The sequence below is a fragment of the Zea mays genome, chromosome 1 (assembly GCF_902167145.1).
Source record: "Zea mays cultivar B73 chromosome 1, Zm-B73-REFERENCE-NAM-5.0, whole genome shotgun sequence".
NCBI classification, from domain to species: Eukaryota; Viridiplantae; Streptophyta; class Magnoliopsida; order Poales; family Poaceae; genus Zea; species Zea mays.
Window position 1 is genome coordinate 239,928,750 of NC_050096.1, and position 19,179 is coordinate 239,947,928.

Sequence of the window (19,179 nt, forward strand, 5' to 3'; positions counted from 1 at the left end):
ATTTCGGTACCCGTTTCCTTAGTACTCGACAAACGTCTAAATACAAAGAAAAAATAAATCAGCCCAACAAGAATCTGAAAGACTTGGACTCACATCCCCACAAATCCCACGGATTGCAACTGAAAGAACCAAAGGCGAAACACACAGGGGACAACCGCAAAGGGCTTCGAAGTGATGGGTTGTTATCTGCTAGCGCCTAGGCTTGGCGTTGGCGAATGGGCTTGGTGACTTGGCGTTAGCGACAGACGTCAGGAGACCTAGTGAAGCGGTGGATGTACAGTTGGCTTGGCGGTCGTCGAAGGCGAAGACGAACTGGGGGCGGACCTACAGGTGGGTCTAAGTGGGCCACGACACACCCTAAGTCAGGCCCACCAAAACTCCACCCGTCCTGTTAGTCCGTTTACATGGCGTTCAGGTAATGAGACTTTCAGGATTTAGTTGTGTTTGCTTTGTCTTCCTGTACGTCAAAGAATGAACGTAGAGAGTCAAAGAGAGATGATCGTGCAGCTGTGGCGTTTGCAAGCCGCCGCCGTCAAGACGCATCGTCCCATCGTGACGCTGTCAAGTCATCGAGACGCGTCACCGCCGCACCCAACCTCCTATACTACAACCAACTCTGTGCCTATGTGTGTGCGGCGGCACTGCATGCTGGAGCTCCCGCTCCCGCCTCTCGGCTTTCGATTCCAACCTAACACAGTCGCACAGGACCTGTAGATTGAGTTCTCCCCTCCAGCACAGGACACGACCATACATGTAGATATATATTTTATTGTTGATTTTTGTTTTGTTAATTATTGATTTACTATAATTTTTTGTGTGGCATATTTGATAGAATTTTACATTAAATTTTTATTGCGGCACACCCTATATAAAAATTCTAGGTCCGCCCAGGAGCGGTGATCGAGGCAGCGAGCAAGCTAGCTGCTGCAGCGTGAAGCGTGTGTGGCCGATGTGGAGCCGTGGAGGGCTGGCGGCGCCACGTCGGACCGGTGCTTGCTTCCTCCTGCTTGGGCGTCCGCTAGGGTTGGAGGCTGCAACAGGGCTGCAACAGAACTCACGCCCACTACTCTAGAGAAATTTGGGGCTAACCATCAGATCACGTGTACCTTAGCGTTTAGAAATAAACAATAATTATATTTGAATCAATATTCAAAACCTATCTATATGATAATAAAAACCGTATCAAAGCACGTGTAACTAGCTAGTATTATATATGTGTATATTTTTTCAATCTCATAGATTAATAATTGATCATTGATTATTTTATATAGAGTTCAAAAGTCAGATTTTTTTTGTCCCAGACCCTTATCTTACCTCAGCACCAAGTGATTAAAAAGGCCAAGACAAGATATTTTTGGATAGAGTATTGTCAAATTTTCGAATGTGTCAAAGCGGTGGATTGTTATCACAATGTCTTTATTGCATGTCAAATATTACTTATTGTGTTTGTGACTGTTCTATCTGCCGGAAAAAGTTTTTTAAAACTAAATTATTGAAAAACTATTTGAGATGTACAATAAGATAAGAGGGGCCTCTGTATTAGGTTTAGGGATGGCAACGGATAAACTATCCGCGGATAGTGTCTCTGGACATTCATAGTCGTGACTTATATCCGATATCCAAACCCGTACCTGTTACCCGCTACGAATAAAAAATAGTATCCACATCCGTTACCCGCGGGTAACGAATATCCGCGGATATATCCGTTTGCCCACTACACATACAACATATTTAAATTCAGCAAATTCAAATATGATAACATATTTGTCCATCAAATTTAAATATAATAAAAACATACAACCATACATAATTTGTCCAGCTGAAAATCCTACAAGAATCTGGGTAAGGCATTGAATTAATAAAAGTAACTAGGATCAGGGTATTTCCAATCTGAAAAGCCTACAAGAATCTACAAAGACACTGGACCTGTTGGGCGAGCTGGCGATGTCCTGTGCAGTGCTCGACGTGGTCGCGTGGAGAAGATAGACCCCCTGCGCAGTGCTCGACGTGGAGAGTAAGGAAGGTCGCGGTCGCGAGTGGCTGACAGAGAATGGAGCTGCACGAGGACGATCGGTCTCCAGTGGCGTGTGCGAACAGTGAAGCCGCCGGCGGCGCGCGGATCTAAGCTATGACGGGGAGTGGGGACTGTTTGTCCGTAGTCCGCACACGCTGGGTCGTTGGCATGCACGAGGAGTGGGGACCGACGGGCGTCGGACTATGGTCGTGGTTGCCGCCTGGCTGGGTGGCGGCTGGCCGTCGAGGCCTCGAGGAGGGTGGGGGTGGGGACCGGGGTTGTGGGCTTGTGGCTAGATCTAGACGGGTTGCTGCCTTGCCTTGCTAGATTGGGGATCTAGGGAGCCTAGATGGTCAGGAGATGGGCGAGCCGCGACGGGACTTGGGCTGGCTGGTGGTCCGTGAAGTAGTTCCAAACTCCAGTGACCCCACGTGTCAAGTTACTTTAACAGATATTCGGTTAATCGGGTACGAATACTGATTTTTCGTACCCGTTTTAAAAATATCCACGGATATCAAATACTACTCGTATCCGTATCCACGGGTACAGGCTCATATTCAAAACCGTGTCCAACAGAGTTTTTATCTGGTACACAAATAAATCACATCATTACCATCCTAATTAGGTTTCGATCCGGCCCAGGCTGCAATCGTCGCCCCATAGGTCACATGCCCCTACTGTCTCGTGTGTGTTGCTGTGATTCCTCTGGCAGCTGTGTCTGTTCACTCTCTTGTCTAATCGTCTCGTCTCCCGGTCCCACCCATGACCCATCGTCGCCCATCTCCGTCACACAAGGCTTCCTTTTCCGGCCCGCCTCCTTGCTCGCCCAGTTCCCCTCACCGCCGTGGACGCGCGAACCAACACCCAAACCGTCTGTTCCCAACAGATAACACCCTCGGCTGCGGCAGCTGCAGCGCCCTCGCTGCCGGCGCAGGTCCGGCGAGGCGGCCAGCCAAGTTCTAGGCCTCCGCCTCCGGGGCCAACCCTAGCCACCACTCGCAACGCCAGAGGCGGGGGGCGCCATGCTGTTCCAAGTGGGAGGGCAGGGCGCGCGACCCACCTTCTTCGAGATGTCCGCCGCGCAGCAGCTGCCCGCCAGCCTCCGCGCCGCCCTCACCTATTCGCTCGGGGTAAAACCGCCCGCCTCCTTCCCTTGCTGTTGCTCGTCTCCGATTGGATCGATCGAGTCTCTGAGGTTGTATGCCTGGTTCGGGGGATTGTCTAATCGCGCGTGCCCCCGTTGGTATGGCTAGTAGGATGGTGCAGCTTGGGGCAGCGCATTGAAATGGTCTAGCTTGAGGACGATCAAATAGCTCGAGCACACTTTCTCGTTTGACTGTTTCCCCCCTCTTTTGGAGGGTTCTTTTCATCTTTTTGCACCTTCAGCACTAAGACAATTTGACATACAGTAGTTTATTAGCAGTTCGAAATGCAAAACTGAGCTGTCAATTGCTGAATATCTCTGTTTAGCTACCTTTGAGACCCAAAGTGGACTGGATCCTCAACATTCAACTGACATTGTGATGATGATGAGGGCTCGTTTTGACAGACTGTAGTAGCAAGAAAAATCTCATATAGAACTTGACATCTACTTCTTTCATTCTATGGCAGAAAGTGAAATATAAGAACTTTATGTGAAGTGGGGCATTAGATATGAACTTCTGTAGGGTTATGAACTGGTGATCCTAAGGGTAGTCTCGTTACGCTGACTCCAACGGAGCAGCCAAATGGCTAGGCAAAGAAAAAATAGCTGCCCTCGAGCTACTGTAGCACCACAAAGCTCCTTTCAATAGGACAGTTGAACGAGGCAGCCAAAATGACGGGCAAGAGAGAGAAAAGCCATACTTTCACTGTAACCAACAGTCATTTTCTTCCTCCGTGTCTGACTTCCAGAGACCCCAACCAAAGGTCCGAATGACTGTCAGATTTACCTGGCCCCTGTTGGAGTTAGCCTTAGTTGTGCGAATTGTACTAGTTTCCCAAATGATGGCTCATTTTAGAAATCCTACAATTTGTTGAACTAAAGAGGGGTGGTGAATATCTGGATACCCTTAGGGCCACCAATTCACATCCCTAAACTTCTGGTGAAGTACCTTAGTGCAAAACATGTGAGCATGCTTTCTTGGTTCTCGATGTAATGATGATTTGATTGCATCCTTTGTATGTACAGTACATCTTAAGTCTCAAGTTAATATAGTTTTGTTTCCTTGCTGCACATGCTATTATGTTTCTTTCATGCTGCCTGGTAAGTTCCAAACCAATTGATAGCCATGCCTCAGTCTATGAAGTCGTATTTACTTTTATTTTTTCCACTACATTCCAACCATTTTGCTATAGCTATAAAGAATTATTCAAATGTTTTAGTTTATACAACAATAATAACAACAACAGAGCCTTTTAGTCCCAAGAAAGTTGGAGTAGGCTAGAGTTGAAATCCAACAGAAGCCACAAATCAAGGTTAAGCATGTGGATAACTATTTTTCATTCGCTCCTATTCAAGGCTAAAACTTTGGGTGTATTCTATCCTTTCAAGTCTCCTTTTACAAATGATTTAGTTTATATGAAGGAAATTTTCTACAGCATCTAGTTAGCATTTTTTTATGTTTGATATCAAATATGAGAGCATCACCGTCGAAACTTTAATGGTCATTTTTTTAAAGGAGATGGGGGGGGGGAGGGGTTGCCTTTTTCTTAGAAAGTAACAAGTGCTATATATTTTCAGCTAAAGCAAGTAAGCAACATAATTTCAGATATAGCCCCCCTTTCTTATTGATCATGTTCTCTCTTCTCCGTTTTTTTGTTGTTCAACATCCATGTATGTCATTTGGCCCTTATACCGATCATGGTCAACTTCTATTTGCAGGTTTTTGCTCTAAGAAGACCATTACTACACACAGTTTTGGATTATGAAGACGATTTTTTTGCTTTGTTAATGGGTGTCCTTGAGTCCCATAGCCTACGGACAACAGGTTTGTTATTGACTCTTCCATCATAAAAAAGGCCGACTTGTTTAGGACACTTGTAACATAACTGGGCATGCAGGAAAGGAATGGAATAATGCATTACAACTTGAGTTTTCTTCTACTTGTTTCTTTAGCAAGTCCCCTTGGGTATGGATTACTAGGAAATGAACATTTCTCAAATGTGTCAGAGAAAAAGAAATCCCATGCATCAGTATAGTGGTATTTCAATTTCAATAGAGCCAACCATCTTTCTTTATGTTTATGCTTTCATCGTATGTCCTTATCTGCCTCGTACAGGGCTGTTCTGACATCAGGCCCTGTGTCAAACTCTAAAGTAGGGCCTTACTAAATAGAACAGCAAACCTGTCGATTTGATAAGACTTGTGATTGTATTTTATAATATATAAATCTATCTATGGCTTCCTTTTGGGATTGAGTTAGGTCCTTTATTCTTTGGTTTCTAAAATTTATGGTAAACAGAATCATATCTTCTAGACTATATTAACTGATGCACATGCACACAGAAGATGAAAAGAAAAAAATACAGGATATACGACAAACAACAAAACAAACAAGCTAGTTCACTAATCTTTATTTCATCTATCGTCTTCTGATTTAGATTTAAGGAAAAGAATAAAACAAACTACCTGAAGCTGAGTTGTCGCCTTGTGCCAGTGTACCCTTATTTGCTTGTTGCTAAATGCTGGAGTCTGTAGGCCTGCACCCTACAGCCATGCATATCATATCAGTATAGGTATCACGGGCCGTATGGTGGTTGATTTCCGGCGGGCACATTCACACATGCACCAGTGCATGTCCATGAATCCACACTTCACCACTGCAGCATGACGGTACCACTTGTTAGTGTTTGGCCTTCCGCATGAGACAAACAATGGAACAAACACCTAGTTGATCGATCGGGACAGCCGAATTGGAGAACCGGAACAGACATGAGGCGCGAGGAAAAGAAACACTTGAGTTTTTACCTTTTCCGGATTTGATGCATGTACTGCGTTACTGGGTGTGACACACTTGTAGGGTTGATTTGGTGACAAGGGGATCCCGGGAGGATTGGAGGGGATTGAGGGGGAAATGAACTAATTTCTCCCTCAATCCCCTCCGATCCTCCCGGGATCCCGGATCACCAAATCAGCCCGTATGGGGCCATGGGGGCCCCTGAAAATCTGGCCCCCTGTGTGACTCCTACGGACAGGCCTGGTCTCATATGAGGTTACTGGAATAGTATTATCTATTCATACAAATTTGTTTGGTTAGTGGAATGAAATGGTCCCCTTCTTGAACGAACTTACTGCGCACACCAAACACTGAACCGAACAGCCTAGAAGTGCTAATGGGCCATGTTAACTTAGGTTTTACTTTAATATATTGTATGTGAAATGTTATCCATGCAACTTGTCAAATCGACAAGCTTGACTCAGCAAATGGTTGGCTTGTTCTTTGATATCCCTAATTTTTAATTTTACTGTTCTGATTTTTTTTCTTTCCAGATGGTTCCTTTTCAGAGTCATTATATGGTCTCAGGAGGAGACCTGTTAAGGTTGCAGTGAAGAGAAAGAGTCCTGGTACAGAATCCAATGACAAAGTCTATGGTTCTGCTCTAAGGAAGCGCCAGAAAATCCTTTCAGTTGTTTTTTTGGTAGGTTGCCCTCAGCTTCTATGTAGTCACTAGCTTTCTGCTATGTTTTTTCTTTCCTTGGGAAAACATACTTGCGCTCTTGCCAATTAGCTAGTGGTATAAAAGAATGAATTAATAAAATGATCGACAATTCTGTTGCTCCCAAAAGCATATGAACTAGATTTAGTGCCATGACTTGAGTTTCTTACTGCATGTTTGTTACTCTTGATTCATAAGATATTTCTATTCCAGTATGCGCCTTGAGTTGCACATAAAGGTCAAGCTGACTTGTTTGACCGGGTGATTTTTTTTTTCTCTCTTGAACATGCAGAAGAGCTGCATATCTTATATTAAAGGCAGAAGAAGCAAAAAAGTTTTCTTAATGACCCTTACAAACAACCACTCTAACTCCAGTAGGAGATCAGACGGGTTCTAGTACTTGAAAAAGAAAAAGATCTTTCATTTAATTTAGGATAACGATCTGTCAAAAAGTATACAACTAGCCCTTATCATGGCCTAGGCCCAGTTCTTGGAGCTTTTTGGCTCCAGAAGACCCCAAAGTCTCAACTCCTTGAAGAATTGATATGCTACCTGTAGGGAGGGGAAGACACCATAAAAAATTTATTTGTTCCTATGATTCCATAAGGTCCAGGTCCCCAAAATCACAGCTATTTTTTTCCTCGAACACTTAGGAGAACTACTCATCATTATATTAAGAAGAATAGAAAAAAGCTTCAATGATGACCTGTACAAAAACTGCCAAAAAGGCAGTTTGGTAGAAACTTAGAGGACTATTACATGAATAAAAGAAAATAATGACCTGTCCCCCGCCCCTCTTAAACCAGTACTAGCAGGGCCATATTTTTCTCAGACCCACAGCCCCTGCTAGTCCCCAGAGCCTAGTATCATCCTTGATGTTCTGGATAATTTTGTTAATGTTTGGAGTAGCCCCATCAAAGACACACCAGTTCCCGTGTTTCCAAAGCCACCAGGCTACCAGGATTACTGCAGAATTTAAACCTTTGATGGCGCTACTCCAAACATTAACAAAATTAACAAAGGGCTCACAATGGGCTAAGTTGTGGCTGTGTATGGGTGGGGCAGGCATTCGGGGGTTTTCTCGACCTGTGTGAGATGGCCTTCTTAATACAATGCTCAGGGACTGTTCACCCTCAGCAGGTCGAGTTTTTAGAAAGGCCTTTTTGCGTAGTTGCCCTGATACTGCTACTGTGTTATTGATTTCATTACATTTCTAGTTTCCAGTCTTGAATTTTGTTAGTTTGTTGACATTTGGTAGTGATATGTGTTGCAACTTCTCCTTGTGGTACCCAATTGCTATAACGATATTATTATTATTTCTAGTGTGGTACATTATACTATTAATAGTTGGTTTATGGCTGCTGGCTGGCATATTCTACCCTACTCCTTAGCATACCCTTTCTTTGGGGGAAATGTATTGGAGGCACACTTCAGTAAAAAATTACCTTATGAATTGCAAATTTAAATTATATCTTATTGTTTTAATCTTTTTTGTATGGAACTATTAATTTCTTATTTCAGTAGTCCATGTATATTGTATTTTGCCATTCTCAAGATAAGTAGACAAGTATGTGTATTTATATAAGCAAATATGTACCAATTTTTTAATATAATGATCTTATTGGATATAGGATATTTATTTTCTTTGCGCTTAACTCCTGCTAATATTATTGTAGGTTGTTTTGCCATATTTTAAGTCAAAGTTGCAGTCTATATATAACAAAGAAAGGGAAGCCAGGTTGCAGGCAACCCTTTGGGGTCAGGATGATGTTAGATTTGATGAAGTTGACTTTGTATTAGATCAGGAGCAGACTTCTCAAGCACAGACTGAACCTACAACTGGAGAAATGTCAAATTTGACACGTTTTAAAAAGAATTTTGCCTCACTTATAGGTGTTTGCTATCCATGGATTCATGCAACTAATGAAGGTTTGTCTGCTACTCACTGGATTTTTATCCTGTATAGAGTGTAGGTTGCTTATGTGTTGTTCTGTCTTCATTTTCTTCAGGGAGTTTATTCATTCCTTATCTTTTTACATATAAAGCACGAGTTTCATCATGTGTCCTCCCGCATGACTAGCACTTTTGCAAAAAAAAACCTGTTATATTTCTTTGTAATTAACCTGCGGTCCAAGGCCTCCCCATCCCTGCTCCCAGAAACCTACCTTCTCCCCCCCCCCTTCTCTCTGTTGGCGCTACAAATCAGGAGCCCCAGAGGATCCCGAAACCGGCTCCCAGGACCAGGAAGCCGGCATGACTGAGCTGATTCCCCTTCGCGCACGGCGTGCTCGGGTGGCGTCACAACGCGTGCCGCCGTCGCGCGGCTACGTGCGGTCCTAGATCCAGTTCAAGCTAGCGTCGTGAGTCGCCGTAGGCTGGCCGTCTGTGTCCGCCAACCGCGTCTCCCCCAAGAACCGGCCGTGGGCCAAGAAGGCAGCGATTTTCCCGAACCCCATGTTCCACACCTCCACCTCTGTCACCACCGACCCGTGCACGACACCGTCGTCTTCCAAGAAGCAGAAGTGGTTCTACAAGACGCGATCCCTGGTCGTGGCCTGGCAGACTCCGTGCAAGTTCCTGGTCAAGTCGCCACCGAGCGCGCTGGGATCCAAGCTCAGGATCCATGGGAAGGCCCTACCGGCGAGACCCGCCGCCCATGAAAGTGCAGGCATCACCTGCAAAAACCCGTCGCTGCTCGTTCTCGCCATCAAGGTTGACGACAATCCAGACCTCCCCTGCCTCCGGGACTGCCTCTACTGGCTGCAGGCCGTGCGGTCTCATGATCCGCTCATCCTCCGCGACACGCAGCTCAAGATCCTAGACTGCGCCACCTCCACCGCACTCCAGGCAGGGAAATCAAATGTAGTCCACTAAAGGTTACATACTGTGATACTGATCTCTGCCTCAATCCCTTCTAACAACTTGTATACTGTGAGAGAGTTGGAAACCTGCATCCAACCAATCTCGAGGACATACTTAAGAGCTATCGTGAAGAAAGACACTTGTCTACTTTATTGGCTGTCCTGGTGTTCCTGCCTTTGCCTTTCTGTACAGTTTTCCTCTTCAGCAACTGTGAAGCAACACATGATAACTAAAAAGGTTTCAGAGAATCCGACCATTGGTTGTCTATTGATGCTAGGGCTACTACCAGTTCTGTAAAAGTGGCTGTCCATATGGATTACTGGCATTACTATATCACAAAGAAAGATAAAGATCTTATATAGCAGCAGTTTAGGATTTGGTTTTGTTTACCTTCAGCATTGACACCTTGAACTGGATCATGCTGTGTAGACGAAAACTTTTATCAAAGGCCCGAGTTGCAGGAAGCAGAATGCCTGAAATGAAATACAAAACGCATGGCAGGGATATTTCTGGTCAGAGTTTGTTAGAAAGCATAACTGTTCTTTGGAACCTTTTTTCCTGGACATGCATTACTCATGAATCATGGTAGAGAATATCAGAACAGAGCAGCACATGGTCTTTCGGTTGAGCTGTGTGTATAAAAGGGCAGAAGCACCATAAGCTGGAAACATCGTAGCCCAAACATTTCATTAGCTAGCTCTGAAGATAAGAGTTGTAGGAAGCTGAACTCTGCCTCGCTATCTTCAGTTCCGTCACAGAGTTTCAGTAGTTCAGTTTTCTCCAACATCTTATCTTCAGCTCCTCTATCGGTAGCTGTTGCAGAGTGAAGTACATGTGATGAGTTAGCTTGGTTAGGGTGAGCACTCTGTTCGGCAGTTGAATTCGAGAATCGGATGGAACCAAATCTGATTGCAAAAGCAAGCCAAGACTTGGTTTTCTCCAATATCTCATGTTCAGTTGGTCAGATGATGTGTATGTGTACTGGTGCACTGCAGCTTGGACATGACTTGTCTGAAGAATTTGAAGCTGAAGGTGAGTGTTGGAGGGAACCAAATCTCCAGCTGCATGCACAGCACAAGGTTTGGTTTCCTCCAATGTCTCATCTTCAACTGTCTCAAATCAATGCAACTTTGCAGGCATTTTCAGGATCATTATCCTTATCCTTATCCTTATCCTTATCCTTCACAGAGTGACCAAATACAGTATTTTCAGTTAACCAAATAGTGAGCTACAATTGATTGGAAGCTAATGGTATCTGAGTTGCTCCATATCTTGTTATACAATTGATTGGAAGCTACAAGCAAGATAGGTGATATCACTATCTGGAATATGTAAATGGTGTGGACAAATAAAATATGAGAACTATGATTGAAAACATAATATTATTAATTATCCACTATATGCACCACATCAATTTTGTAAACATATTTATACACCGATTAGAATGTTTTGAATTTTTTTTGTATTTTATTGGACACCTTTTTTTTGTTTATTTCCACTGTTGCTCGCCCTCTCTAATTGTCTTCTGTTTGAGTGTTTACCAACACTGGTCGGCTCGAGAAAAAATTCTGGGAGAAGAAAAGAAAAGGGAGAGGGCAGTAGTGTGGACTGTGGAGGACGGTGTGGTGCTTCAGCTTTCATCATGCTAGATGCTGGTGTTTGCCAATCTTAAGCCTCAGTCTGATTTCTGGGCAGTTGTGTGTTCGCCTCTGTGGCAGTTTGTTGTTGTTGTTGTATCGGACCAGATTGAGAGTTGAATTGTAGTTCATGGCATCATGATATATAGAAACCATAGCAACACACGTGCATCTAACTAGTTAATGTATTAAGCACCAGTAAAAGAACACAGGCAGTTATAATTTTCTTGTTATCTTTGTATTATCCTTTCTTGACTTTTTGTCATTTTAGTTTCCAGTTATGGTGTTTTTGGTCTGTTCAGTTTAATTCAATTCCATTTGTGTTTCGTGTAATGCAATGCCTGCTTATTTGGTGCTGTTTGATTCACATATTTGTAACGTGAACGGTAACCGGTTAAACCATGTTTGTTTAAGTCCAACCGTAATCAGATACTACACTAAAAACCGATACCGTCCTACACTAAGAACTGATACTGTCCTATTCAAACATGTCACCGCTGGTAATCGAGTGTGTTTCAATTGGTGGTTAGTGGGTAGTATAAGACTAAGTTTCACCTATGACATCTTATATTGTTTTGTAGGTCTCTCGTTTGCATACCAGCTCTTGTATCTGTTGGATGCAACTGCATTTTATAGTCCAGCACTACATGTACTTGGGATTCATGTTTGTCGTGCTACTGGACAAGAGCTGGTATACTCCTCATTTTCTTCTGACTGTTATATTTGTTATTGTTTATGTAGACATATATTGAGAATCTTATTGCTACATTAGTTTACCAATGTGTTTCCTTGATGAGGTATAGTGCCTGATGTGTATTATTCCTTGTTTTCTCTACTAGATGGATTCATCTTCTAGGATATCAAGGATTAGAAGTCGTGAACTTGAGAGGCTTCGCGGTCCTCCATGGTTCAAGGTAGGAGGACTGCCACTGTCAGTGCTCAGTAGCTTGTTTCAAGTATGCATTCTTGAATGCTAACTCATGTCAAGAATCTTTTTGTATGACGTCTGCAGGCTGTGCAACGAGTGTTCCTTAGTTGTGTGTACACAACTCTAGATTATGCACAAACCGGTTTAATTGCTGCAGTCTTCTTTTTCAAGGTCTGTTCTGCAATCTACTAAGAGAATCTAGGAACTTTAATGTTTCCCTCACTTTAGATATATCTTCTTACAGGCAGACTTCTAAGATTAAATGGTTGACGGTTATTGAATACTTGATTTGAAATGTGATGGATTATTCTAGAAGTCATCCTCTTAACTCTTTGAATTTTGGATAGCTAAGAAATGGAAGTCCTCACAATATTTGCAAAACTGTCGCCAGATAGATGAACTATTAGCTCTATCCCTGTGGTAGATATCATGTGATATGAACCACGAATAGTCGACAACACAACTGTACTCAGTGTTCTCTTTCTGATAACTTTATCCAGATGATGGAGTGGTGGTATCAATCTGCTGAAGAAAGAATGTCAGCTCCGACTGTATATCCACCACCCCCTCCTCCTCCAACTCCTAAGGTACATCTCTTGACTATACTCATGCCAGCACAGAGCTACAGCCATTCATTTGTCACAATTATAGAAGCATGAAACCTTTTAGATGTTCATGATCATAATATTTTGTGGATTTGTGCCAATCTTTGCTAGGTTGCCAAAGACGGGATTCCGTTGCCACCTGACAGGACGCTCTGCCCCCTGTGCTGCCAGAAGCGTGCTAACCCCTCCGTTCTTTCTGTTTCTGGTTTTGTTTTTTGCTACAGCTGCATATTCAAATCTGTCTCACAGGTGGGGAGTTCTACAGATCTATAGTATGCCAAAGCCAAATTGTCTCTCCATCACCAGCTTACGTGACTTTGTCTTGTGTTCCAGCATAAAAGGTGCCCTGTCACGCTAATGCCTGCCGGCGTTGAGCAAATCAGGCGTCTCTTCCACGATTTGTAGCCATGGAAGACCCGAAAACTTCTTTTCTAAAGACCAGGGACGTCAGCAACTCAGCATACAGAAACATATATCAGAACCACCATTTTGTAAACTATAAGAAACTCAGCATACTTTTTTAAGCAAATGCATGGATGGCACTTTCTTCCCGATTTCCTTTGTACGGTTATTCTTCGTCCATTGGAAATTGCACAGGAAAAGCAAGCTGGAGTTTGAGCTTGACAGTCTTAGGTTGGGGGTGTATAATCTGTTGTTAGGTGATACTAGCATATCCATTGAGATAGGCTGTTGTTAGGTGATACTAGCATATCCATTGAGATAGGCGTTAATTGTGTACCTGCATGACTGTATCCACTCTCTTCATTTGTTTGTAAAAAAAACTGTCTGTAATTTTGGATTGGTCCTGCTCGACGTCACTTATATTGGCTGTTTGGAGTAATCTCTCAGATTATGGGCATGTTTGGTTTGTGGCTAAATGTGTCACACTTTGCCTAAGGTTAGTCGTTCGAATTGAATAACTAATCTTAGGCAGAAAAGTTAGGCAAAGTGTGACAATTGAGGTAGGCAACCAAACATGCCTTATGTGTTGCAAGGCCGTCCGCAGCAGTCTACCTAAAGTTTAGTTAAAAATACTGTTCTGCACTGTAGACTGCAGCGTTCGTATAGTGAAGTTTAAATATGAGTATGAGGATGAGTAAGCTGTTGAAGATAGTCTAATGCCTAGTTTTGTACTTCTGTTCACGTTGTTAGTCGGGTCTGTTCTCTTGTACTTCGGTGCTTTGGTAGACTTATAATTTTCATGTCGGTTGAACGTTGTACAGGCGCGTTGTTTAGGGATTCAACATTTCAACCACCTGTGTAGTTCAACAATGAACACGAGATTTCTTTTTAGTTATATCCCACGGCACTCTGCGGGGAACTCATCTAGTTATACATGTTAATCCTAGGCCATATTAGCTTACTAACATTTTCATACAACCACCAGATTTGCCTGTCCAGGCAAAACTCTTCAAGTCTATAGAAAACTCATCAAATGCGTCTTTGTTGAACTCAGCATCGCTTCAAAGTTCAAACAATGACACTACCGATTCTGACTCACAATATGGCTAGCTTGCTTCTTTCTTCTTCGTTCATCTTGCTATAACGCTAAGACGAGAGCCTTTTTTCCTAGGATATCATGTAAAATCTATACGACATACAGCCTAGTAGAATCATTGAATGGCTCACATGTTTCATGCTATTTGGTACCGACCGCGGTACCACACTATATATATGCCGGCACGAGACATGATTATTTTGGTATGGACACACATGGCATGATAGTAACCATGTTCGGACTAACATTACACTCATCATGGACCGTGTTTTGGCTTACGTACAAGTTCATTGGGCGACACGGGCACGACTCGTTTACTGTTGGTCCATTTAGCTTGATGCTAGGTATAATAGCCCATCAGATCGAGCACGGTTCAGCATGACCCGTTTGTGGCTCGACGCATCGACCTTATTAACCTCAATCCAACCCATCATATATACAGACCGACTCAACCTCCACTTTCGAGCTCTGTTACAAAAATGGAGGAAAAAATGAACAATAATGTCGGGGACCATAATTAGGGGTACCCTCAAGCCTCCTAATTCTCAGCTGGTAACTCCCATAGCATAAAGCTGCAAAGGACTGATGGGTGCGATTAAGTCAGGGATCAGTCCATTCGAGGGACTCGATCACGCCTCGCCCGAGCCTAGCCTCGGACAAGGGCAGCCGACCCCGGAGGATCTCCGCCTCGCCCGAGGCCCCTCTCCAGCGGCGAACATATTTCCGGCTCGCCCGAGGCCCTGTCTTCGCCAAGAAGCAACCCTGAACAAATCGCCGCACCGACCGACCAAATCGCAGGAGCATTTAATGCAAAGGTGGCCTGACACCTTTATCCTGACGCGCCCCCCTCAGCCGACAGAGCCGAAGTGACCGCCGTCACTTCGCCGCTCCACTGACCGGTCTGACAGAAAGACAGCGCCGTCTGCGCCGCTCCGACTGCGGTGCCACTTGATAGAGTGAGGCTGACAGGCAGTCAGGCCCGGCCGCAGGCACCATAGGAAGCTCCGCTCCGCCCGACCCAGGGCTCGGACTCGGGCTAAGCCCCGGAAGACGGCGAACTCCGCTCCACCCGACCCAGGGCTCGGACTCGGGCTAAGCCCCGGAAGACGGCGAACTCCGCTCCGCCCGACCCAGGGCTCGGACTCGGGCTAAGCCCCGGAAGACGGCGAACTCCGCTCCGCCCGACCCAAGGCTCGGACTCGGGCTAAGCCCCGGAAGACGGCGAACTCCGCTCCGCCCGACCCAGGGCTCGGACTCGGGCTAAGCCCCGGAAGATGGCAAACTCCGCTCCGCCCGACCCAGGGCTCGGACTTGGGCTCAGACCCAGAAGACGACGAATTCCGCTCCGCCCGACCCAGGGCTCGGACTTGGACTCAGCCCCAGAAGACGACGAACTCCGCTTCGCCCGACCCCAGAACTCGAACTCCGCCCTGGCCTCAGCCAACGGCCTCCGCCTCGCCCGACCTAGGGGCTCGGACTCGACCTCGACCACGGAAGACGGACTCGACCTCGACCTCGGAGGAGCCTCCACATCGCCCAACCTAGGGCGCGGGCCAGCCACGTCAACGGGAGGCGCCATCATTACCCTACTCCAAGCTGACTCAAGCTACGGGGAACAAGACCGGCGTCCCATCTGGCTCGCTCCGCCAGATAGGCAATGATGGTGCCCCGCACGCTCCCTGACGATGGCGGCTCTCGGCCCCCTTACGGAAGCAAGAGGACGTCAGCAAGGACTCGACAGCCCCGACAGCTGTCCCTCCGCCAGGCTCCAGCGCTCCTCCGATGGCCACGACATCGCACAAACCGGGCGTCAAAACCTCTCCGGCCGCCACGATGGCGTGTACTTAGGGCGCTAGCTCTCCCCCGCTAGACACGTAGCACTCTGCTACACCCCCATTGTACACCTGGATCCTCTCCTTACGCCTATAAAAGGAAGGATCAGGGCCCTCTTAGGGAGGGTTGGCCGCGCAGGGACGAGGACGAGACAGGCGCTCGCTTGAAGCCGCTCGCTCCCTCTCCCGTGTGGACGCTTGTAACCCCCTACTGCAAGCGCACCCGACCTGGGCGCGGGACGAACACGAAGGCCGCGGGATTTCCACCTCTCTCACGCCTGTCTCCGGCCACCTCACTTCCCCCCTTCGCGCTCGGCCTCGCGTCAACCCATCTGGGCTGGGGCACGCGGCGACATTCACTCGTCGGCTTAGGGACCCCCCAGTCTCGAAACGCCGACAGTTGGCGCGCCAGGTAGGGGCCTACTGCGTGTTGACGAACAGCTTCCCGTCAAGCTCCAGATGGGCAGTCTCCAGCAACCTCTCCGGCCCGGGACGGTGCTCCGTTTCGGGAGCCTTGAGTTCATGTCCCTCGACGGCAGCTACGACATGATACTTTTTCCACCGCCGGGCCACAGCGACAATGGCGGCCGACAGCCCGCCCGCCGGCGGCGGAATCGATGACGTCTTCCCCGCGTGGTGGAAGAACAACCTTCGAGCTCGCCCCGTCCTCTTCCCCGTCGACGGAGGGGGAGGCGGGGCAACCAAGGCCAAGCAGGAGGCAGCGTCTCGTCGGCTGTCGAGCGAGTCGACAGCGCCAGCACCCCAACGGGGGGCGCGCCAGGCATCGACCTCGCGCTTGAGACGAAGACGAGCGTTGTCTCCCCGCGACACGCCAGTCCCGAGCAAGCAAACGACGCCAGCACGCTCGCGAAAGGCTTGCTGGGTATCACCCTCGTACCTGAGACGACGGTGCAGTCAGTCCCCGACGTGACTTCATCACCGCCCGTCGACCAAGAGGTACCGACCGATTCCCATCCCACGCCTTTCGGATTCAGCCTCGACCTGCCTAGCGGCTTCGCTTTGGCGGACGCTATCGTAGAGGCGAGTCCGGACCCTCTGGGGTTTCGTATGCGGTCACCTTGGGACCGGCTGACGGACGTCTCGACCTACGGGCCCTCCGGGTCCGAGGAAGACGACGAGCCCAGCTTCTGTTGGGATTTCTCCGGACTTGGCAACCCCAGTGCCATGCGGGACTTTATGACCGCATGCGACTACTGCCTTTCCGACTGTTCCGACGGTAGCCGCAGCCTCGGCGACGAGGACTGTGGCCCAAGCCGCGAATGTTTCCACGTCGATCTAGGGGGTCCCTCTGAAGGCAACCATCTCGGCATGCCGGAGGACGGTGATCTCCCTAGGCCGGTGCCTCGCGTTGACATCCCACGGGAGCTAGTTGTGGTCCCCGTTCCGGCGGGGGGTCATGACCCACAGCTCGAGCAAATCCGCGGGGTGCAGGCCAGGCTCGACGAGGGAGCATGAGCGCTTGAGCCAATCCGCCGGGACGTCGGGCAGGCATGGGCGGGCCAACCTCCGGCCGGAGAAATGTGTCATCTACCCCAGGGCTTCCAGCACCGCATCGCCGATGATGTCAGGGTCAGGCCGCCACCCGCATCTAGTGGGGTCGGCCAGAACCTGGCAGCAGCAGCAATGCTCCTCCGCGCGATGCCGGAGCCATCAACCACCGAGGGGCGGCGAATCCAGGGAGAGCTCAAGAATCTCCTGGAAGGCGCCGCAGTCCAGCGGGCCGAGAGCTCCGCCTCCCGAAGGCAGGGGTACCCCTCAGAACATCATGCCGCGACATCCCGATTCATGCGGGAAGCCTCGGTCTACACCGGGCGCACGCGCAACACAGCGCCTGCGGCCCCGGGTCGCCTCGGCAACGAGCACCATCACCGCGACCGTCGAGCCCACCTCGACGAGAGGGTGCGCCGAGGCTACCACCCCAGGCGTGGGGGACGCTACGACAGCGGGGAGGATCGGAGTCCCTCGCCCGAACCACCCGGTCCGCAGGCCTTCAGCCGGGCCATACGACGGGCGTTGTTCCCGACCCGGTTCCGACCCCCGACTACTATCACAAAGTACTCGGGGGAGACGAGACCGGAACTGTGGCTCGCGGACTACCGTCTGGCCTGCCAACTGGGTGGAATGGACGATGACAACCTCATCATCCGTAACCTTCCCCTGTTCCTCTCTGACACCGCTCGCGCCTGGTTGGAGCACCTGCCTCCGGGGCAGATCTCCAACTGGGACGACCTAGTCCAAGCTTTCGCCGGCAATTTCCAGGGCACGTACGTGCACCCCGGGAATTCCTGGGACCTCCGAAGCTGCCGACAGCAGCCGGGAGAGTCTCTCCGGGATTACATCCGGCGATTCTCGAGGCAGCGCATCGAGCTGCCCAACATCACCGACTCGGATGTCATCGGCGCGTTCCTCGCCGGCACCACCTGCCGCGACCTGGTGAGCAAGCTGGGTCGCAAGACCCCCACCAGGGCGAGCGAGCTGATGGACATCGCCACCAAGTTCGCCTCCGGCCAGGAGGCGGCCGAGGCTATCTTCCGGAAGGACGAGCAGCCCCAGGGCCGCCCATCGGAAGATGCCCCCGAGGCGTCAACTCAACGCGGCGCCAAGAAGAAGGGCAAGAAGAAGTCGCAAGCGAAACGTGACGCCGCCGACGCGGACCTTGTCGCTGCCGCCGAGTACAAGAACCCTCGGAAACCCCCCGGAGGTGCCAACCTCTTCGACAAGATGCTCAAGGAGTCGTGCCCCTACCACCAGGGGCCCGTCAAGCACACCCTTGAGGAGTGCGTCATGCTTCGGCGCCACTTCCACAGGGCCGGGCCACCCGCGGAGGGTGGCAGGGCCCACGACGACGACAAGAAGGAAGATCACCAGGCAGGAGAGTTCCCCGAGGTCCGCGACTACTTCATGATCTACGGTGGGCAAGCGGCGAACGCCTCGGCTCGGCACCGCAAGCAAGAGCGTCGGGAGGTCTGTTCGGTGAAGGTGGCGGCACTAGTCTACCTAGACTGGTCCGACAAGCCCATCACCTTCGACCAAGCCGACCACCCCGACCACGTGCCGAGCCCGGGGAAATACCCACTCGTCGTCGACCCCGTCATCGGCGACGTCAGGCTCACCAAGGTCCTCATGGACGGAGGCAGCAGCCTC

General features: G+C 48.4%; 1 pseudogene across 2 annotated transcripts; it reads left to right on the forward strand.

Annotated features, from left to right (window-relative positions):
- The first annotated feature begins 10,183 nt into the window (after nucleotides 1-10,183).
- LOC100278039 (BHLH transcription factor pseudogene) lies at nucleotides 10,184-11,810 on the forward strand (annotated as a pseudogene). Of its 2 annotated transcripts, NR_157189.1 has the most exons (4): nucleotides 10,184-10,370; nucleotides 10,510-10,593; nucleotides 10,703-10,823; nucleotides 11,733-11,810. The product of NR_157189.1 is annotated as a BHLH transcription factor pseudogene, transcript variant 2 (transcript). The 2 variants fall into 2 exon arrangements; NR_157188.1 differs by lacking the exon at nucleotides 11,733-11,810 and having other exon boundaries at nucleotides 10,184-10,968.
- The last annotated feature ends 7,369 nt before the right edge of the window (nucleotides 11,811-19,179 follow it).